General features: G+C 39.8%; 1 long non-coding RNA gene across 1 annotated transcript; it reads right to left on the bottom strand.

Annotated features, from left to right (window-relative positions):
* Window positions 1–5,283: 5,283 nt before the first annotated feature.
* LOC129597803 (uncharacterized) lies at window positions 5,284–6,380 on the bottom strand. Its single transcript, XR_008691614.1, has 3 exons — window positions 6,113–6,380; window positions 5,681–5,837; window positions 5,284–5,555 (listed from the first exon to the last, which is right to left on the bottom strand). It is a non-coding gene; the product is annotated as an uncharacterized LOC129597803 (long non-coding RNA).

Genomic DNA, 6,380 nt, shown 5'->3' with positions numbered 1-6,380 from the left:
CGCTGGAAACACGATAAAATGCCTCAAAAATAAGCGCGATCGTAAAAAATGCCACAGTCAAACGCATAAAAGACTGTCAAAAAGCGAGTGAAGGATATAATTAATGTGAAGTAAAGAACTGCATGCTCATTGTCGCGAAGCTCACATAACAGAAGAACGGCAAATGCTCCCTGGGGCACATCAGACAGGCGTGTTGTACAAACGGTGCATATGGCAATAAAAGTACCCATTAACAAGGTTTGTTTGGTTATTTGGCAATACGGCCTCATGCCGGTGCATAGGGGCATTAACCGGCGTGGTGTCGTTGACTTAGGACGGGAAGCTCCAAATTTTAATTGGGTCCTCAAGGCGCATACTAAACGATAGCCGGTAGGTGGACTTGCTCTCCAGTCGGCAGCCGGTCCATAGGATTCATGTCGTCGCAGTCGGAAGCGGTTTCAGTTGAAGTTTGTTATGGCAGCTACCGTGTGGACGCTACATGAATGAGCGGCTTTTCAACAGCATGATGTGTTTAGGATTTGTAATTAATTTTGTTATTTGTTGCGGTACTTGCGATCGGGCGCGGCCAAGCCGCTCCTTTCGGACGTTTCCGCGCAAATGCAGTTCTGCTTAATGTTTCTTCTGAGTCATTCCGCTGTCCACAGCCGTTATTTTATAACAATATCTTCCAACACCATGATTGTTCAAACTCTATTACTGCACTTGGAGAAATCATAGCTGGCAACGGGGCAGTACAGTATACCGCTAATTAGATGTCGATCTTTTTAATGGGGGCACTGAATTCGCGTCTGTTTATGGCAGCTTCTGCTTTTGTCCACCCTCAAACATTTTCGCAGTGCTTTGTATAGCATTCTGCGCTCAAATGATTTGTACACGTCTGTGCCGGACCCGTTCGTACGCGCAACTTCCGGTTCTTTAGATTTTCGAATGTATTGAATGAAAATTTTAGCCGATGTGTGGTGCACTAAACGTCAGGTTGTTATCCGAATATTGTCATAAAACTATACAAAAAGACATACATAGTTTTGTTTGAGAAACTGGGGGTGCCCCGAAAGCGAAAGTTCACAAGGATGGGCACGAAGTACCATGCACCGCGCACTTTCCTTTGATAAAAATTGCTAATTTGTCTGAGCATTTTTCAAGCGCCCTTTTAAATGCCGTAAGAATTTCGAAATCTCACAAGCAGTTCACATAGACACAACAACTAAAAAATAACATTAACACAGAAACTCGTAAATGTACGCCGATTTCGCATTTCCAGGTACGAAGTCCGCAGCGCGCTCAGACTGATCTTTTTTCTTCTTGTACGCTGACCCATGGGTAAATTTTTATGAAAAAAATTATAAGGTTGGTGGCGTAAAAAGTAAGGTACAGCACGTGGAGAGAGGAACAAATGTAGCACTCCCCCACAAAATAATTAACCTTATCCGCAGCCTGCGTACGTGCAGGGTTTTACTGCGCAGATTCTGAGTATGCAAATGACTAATAAGTACGTACCGCGTCCTCGGTACTCGGTACGTGCAGGACTTGGGGCTTCGTTTCTTCAACGGATTATTAAGTAGTCCCCGATTAAGTATTAAGTAGTCCCGGCAACCCATACGAGAGGCAGGGACGAAGATTGTTAAGACTAGGAAAGTGCACCGCTGTTAGCAATCACTAAAAGACCGAAGCGAAGCGGGAAACAAAATTAAATACACATTAGGGAGGGAGTTTATCTTGTTTTTAAATTTCCTGTTTTCGTTTATTATTTTTTGTGTTCATTAAATACAGTTTTCAACATTATTTCCGTCTTATAAATTTAATTTAAAATGTGAAGGCGTGACCGACATGACCGATGTGACCGACGTGACCGACAAAAGCCCCGTTTTCTTGAACATAGAGGACCTTCGCTTCGCTTCGGTCGAAAAACAGGAATGTCGGACAAAATCTGTAATTTCAGAAAGGTCACGGGCTGCATCTGATGGCCTTATAATTACGCGGCGACACCAGATGTATCTGTAAGCTGGTTGTGGTTGTTCCGCCGATTCTCAGAACATTTTGATTCTAGCGCATTGACTGACGTAAAACTGCCAAAATGTCCAAATTTTTCAATCGAACTGCCGGAAATTATTTCTTTGTAAAGCCGATGTATTTTGTCGCGGCAAACTGGGATACCACACAATCGTGGACGGCGGGTACTTGCGCGTTTTCTGCTTTGCTGAACAGTCTTCTTTTATGCGTATTGATTAGCCAAAAGAGTCAATAGACATCGTTTAGCGTTTATATCCTGGTTTTAACAACAAGTAACGTTTTGTACGGATTCCTTTATAGTTCGGTATCGCTGGTAATCAAAGATTTACTTCCGATCTATCTGCTGTCCTCTTTCTGCATTACACATCTGATGTTGCGTTTACCTGTCGGCTTCGTGTTGCCAGCTTGTCATATGCTCATGTGTCTAAATAGAATTTGTTCCATTGTGTCATTTTTTTTATAAACGATACCATACGAAAAAGTTCGCCTGGACATTAAATTTAGTACTTGTGTTCGTTTGTATCGTATTTGCAGTGCCTGGTGTAATCCTTGATGCCCGTTATTACCGTGCACCCTTCGCTAACAACAAGTGCTCTATATCATTTCGCACGCGAGACATGCAAGACTGGGTGCTGGTGTTCGGATCCGTGTTTTACTATCTTCCCGAGGTCGTGGTGATCTTGAGTTATCCAGTGTTTATATACTGGAGACATAAGCGCAACAATATAATGTCCATCCGCGGTGGATTGCCAGCCACAAAACGGAAGAAAATGAGACATCCAAAGCTGGGGAAATGGTGCGTATCCAGCGCCACCGTGGTCGAGGTCACGGTCATTTTTGGTGTTAACGATGTTGACAGCCAGCATCGTAATTTGGTGGACGCCGGCTAATGTGTTTTATCTCAGCGGCTCCCAAATTCCGAATATAATCTTGGCTATCAACCTGCTGAAATTGTCTACTAGACCCGATACTACTGACGTCATCAATGGGAAATCTTAGAAATGCTGTCATTAAATTTTTCGTTGATTGTGCGCAGTTTGGCAAAAGGATAGAATGCTGCTGTTTCTAACACCACATTATTTAAATACAACATTTTGAACGAGAAAGTATGAAGTACATTGTTAACGCATGAGACATGAGCCTTTCCATTATGCCTACAGACGAATCTGCGCAATTTGTTGCTTTTTAATTTCATGGAAAAAGCAGTTCGAGATTATAAAACGGTTTGTTTACTTTTGACAGTAACCTGCTTGCCGCATGCTTGAATTGCTAACTTACTGTTAGCCCTGCCCCTTATAGTAGCAGGAAGTTGATACGAGTATACCTCAGTGAAGCTAGGTTAATTATTTTTCTAAGTTTCACTTATGAAATTTATGGAAGTATGTCTCTTCGAGTTTTGCATTGATTTAATTATTTTTCCATCGCTGATTATTCTGCGCAATTTGCGCTGGATCTACTCTGTAATAGAGAGTAAACTACTTCGGAACGTTTCCCACCGGAACTTTACATAAGCGCGTGGATTGATTAGGAATAAATACGGAAAAAACTTGAAATGTTTTGAATGTGTCTCTTTGCGACTCCAAAGGGATTCGGCAACTGAATAAACAGGATTGGCAAACCTTTAATAACTTTCAACCTTGTCGCGTTAGAGGATAGAGAGACGCAAAAGCTGAGCGCAGATAGAATCATGCTGAGTCTTGCTGACCTTTCAGTCCAAGAAAATCTTTCTGACCTTTCGGTTACACGCTGGATACTTAACTAAAGCTCCTTCGGAACGTTTCCTACTGAAGACTTACGAAGGCGCGTAGATTGATTAAAAATAAAAGCGGAAAAACATTTGAAATTACGTAATCTGCGTCCCTTGCAACTCCAAAGGGAATCTGACAGAGAAACGGCAACTGAACAGGCAGGATCAGGATAACCTTTAACTTTCCAACTTTCCCCGTCAAATGTCAGACAGACGCAAAAGCTGAGTGCAGGGAGAATGATTCTGATCTTTCAATTAGAGACTGACCTTTCAGTTACACGCTGGATCCTATAATAATATATTAATATTATATATTCATATAAAATATAATAATAATATTATAATAATATTATATATAATTCATTATATATATGTATGAATTATATATATATATATATATATATATATATATATATATATATATATATATATATATATATATATATATATATATATATATATATATATATAATAGACCTAATATAATATATATATATATATATAATAGACCTTTATTTCTGCTATGCTAACAAAAAAAATGTAAAATATAACGTTACGCTGTAGCGGCTGCAAGCATCTGCCGTAAAGAGTGCTTAGCTACTTGAGTAGTACTAGTAGTAATTTAGTAGTAATTTTACAGTTGTGTTCTTAATACGAAGCATTATCAGCGTCAGCTGTATTGCGTTTGCTGTATTGTTTGTTGCGTCAGCTGTATTTTTATGGGATTGTGGACAGTATCAAGACGGCAGTGATCGATGGGTTACTGCCTACTGGGTAACTGGACACCGTTCAATCAGTGCCGCTCTTAAAAAGACAGGCTACTGGCGTAGCTGTAAAGGCCTGACCGTGACTGACACTTTCTGAGCTGATCCGGAGACGGGGAAAGGAAACAGAAAGAACGCAGCTTCCAGTTTCATATGTCACACTGTCAGGACTGCCAGTCAGGCTTTGTCAGCTGCTACGCCAGTTTGTAGACTGCACTACTGTAGCCAAGAGCCAACACAACAGGCATCCTGTGGTTACTGTAAGTACTTATCAACTGAATTCAGAATCCCTGAAAAATGGAAATGGAAATTTAGAGATGGGCATCGGATAAGATTTCATTATGACCGTATCCTATCCGACACTTTTTTAAATATCCTTATCCGAAATTTTTCTTTTTCCTTATAACTATCATATCCGACACCCGGATATCCTGATAATTATAACTGGATAATTGTTCGAAAAGACGATTTTTAATGTTTTATTAGAAAAAAATGTAGACTCAAAATTCAGCTCTCAGTTTCTGAATAAAAAACAAGTTTAAGATGACGAAAGCCGAATTTCGGATAGGATGAAAATTAGTATTTAATAGCGGTGGGTGCTGGGCCCTCGTGAAAATGTATAAGTTTTTTTGTAACAATCTTTGAACAGCGGCTGTACCTTTTTGTGCCGTAAAAGTTAGTGTAGAACTTATAATTCCCAACTTAATTTGGAACTCGTTTTTAGAAGTTTCATTGTACTGTAATCAGAACTTCTGCTTTATCATTGTCAGAAACTTTATTGCAACTTTTGCCGCACATTACTCGTAATTTTGGACATACTTCAATTCAACGCACAAAAGATGACACTGAAATTACAGAAAAAAAACCACGAATAAACATCAAACTATCGTCTGAGTGCTGCACTTGCTGTTTTAAAACAGAAATTTAGAAAGAAAGAATATACTGCAAAATTCAAAAATTAAACCACAAAAAGCGTGTTTCGGTTCCGGAGTCGACTCCAGTCCATCAAATGGGCAACGAAGTCCGGAGGTTTCCTAAAAAACGGGAAAATATTTACCACAAATTAATAATTTTGGACACAAATTCAGTTACTTAACAATTAACTCCACACCAACTTACTCAATTTACTCAACGTCTAAATCCAGTTTGTGGAGCTCACCTTTGTTTAGACTGGCAGTGTGCTTCACAGCTCCATCCAAAGGCCCAGTGTGCGCTCGTGTGCGTTCGAAACGAAGGTGCCAACAAGTAATGCTTAACGCGTACGAAGGGGAAGAGAGATCGTTCCATGGAGTCGTCTCCAAAAATAACCGAAGAACCTGTTACAAAATACAATAAAATTAGCTTGACTACCTTTAAGACTGCCAAGTAGCACAGTCAATTTTTAAAACTAGAACGTGTAAAGGGATTTTCATAAAGATGTGAGCAAATCAAAGAGAGTCGACTCCGTCCAGCGTAAAATAAAGATGAAAAATTTAAATCGCTCTCTTTTAAAACTTTCAAAATTTCAACTTTTCTACGCTTACTAGAACGAAGTCGACCCCAAAAACATATGGCTGCGTTCCATATAACGTTTTATTACCAGTCATCATACCTGTAACAGAATGATTGGGAATCTACTATCAAGGCAGGTTCATCCAACAACCCAGCTGCAGGCTCCTCATCCAGCACAGACACTCTCAACGGCGATTCTGCTCGTAGACCCGTGAAGAAGCAGTCTTAACCTGATACTGCTTGCTGACTCAATGTTTCAAAATTCAGAAAGCTACAAATTACGTCTGGTTTCAGACCTTATCGTTTTCTACTTAACCCTTAAAATCAAACCGAAGTACAGTTAAAACTAAAAAGTGAAACAAACTGAT

The sequence above is a fragment of the Paramacrobiotus metropolitanus genome, unplaced genomic scaffold (assembly GCF_019649055.1).
Source record: "Paramacrobiotus metropolitanus isolate TYO unplaced genomic scaffold, Prichtersi_v1.0 Parri_scaffold0000003, whole genome shotgun sequence".
Classification (NCBI taxonomy): domain Eukaryota; kingdom Metazoa; phylum Tardigrada; class Eutardigrada; order Parachela; family Macrobiotidae; genus Paramacrobiotus; species Paramacrobiotus metropolitanus.
Note: the sequence above shows the minus strand (reverse complement) of the source record. Positions and strands in the feature narration are given on the sequence as shown.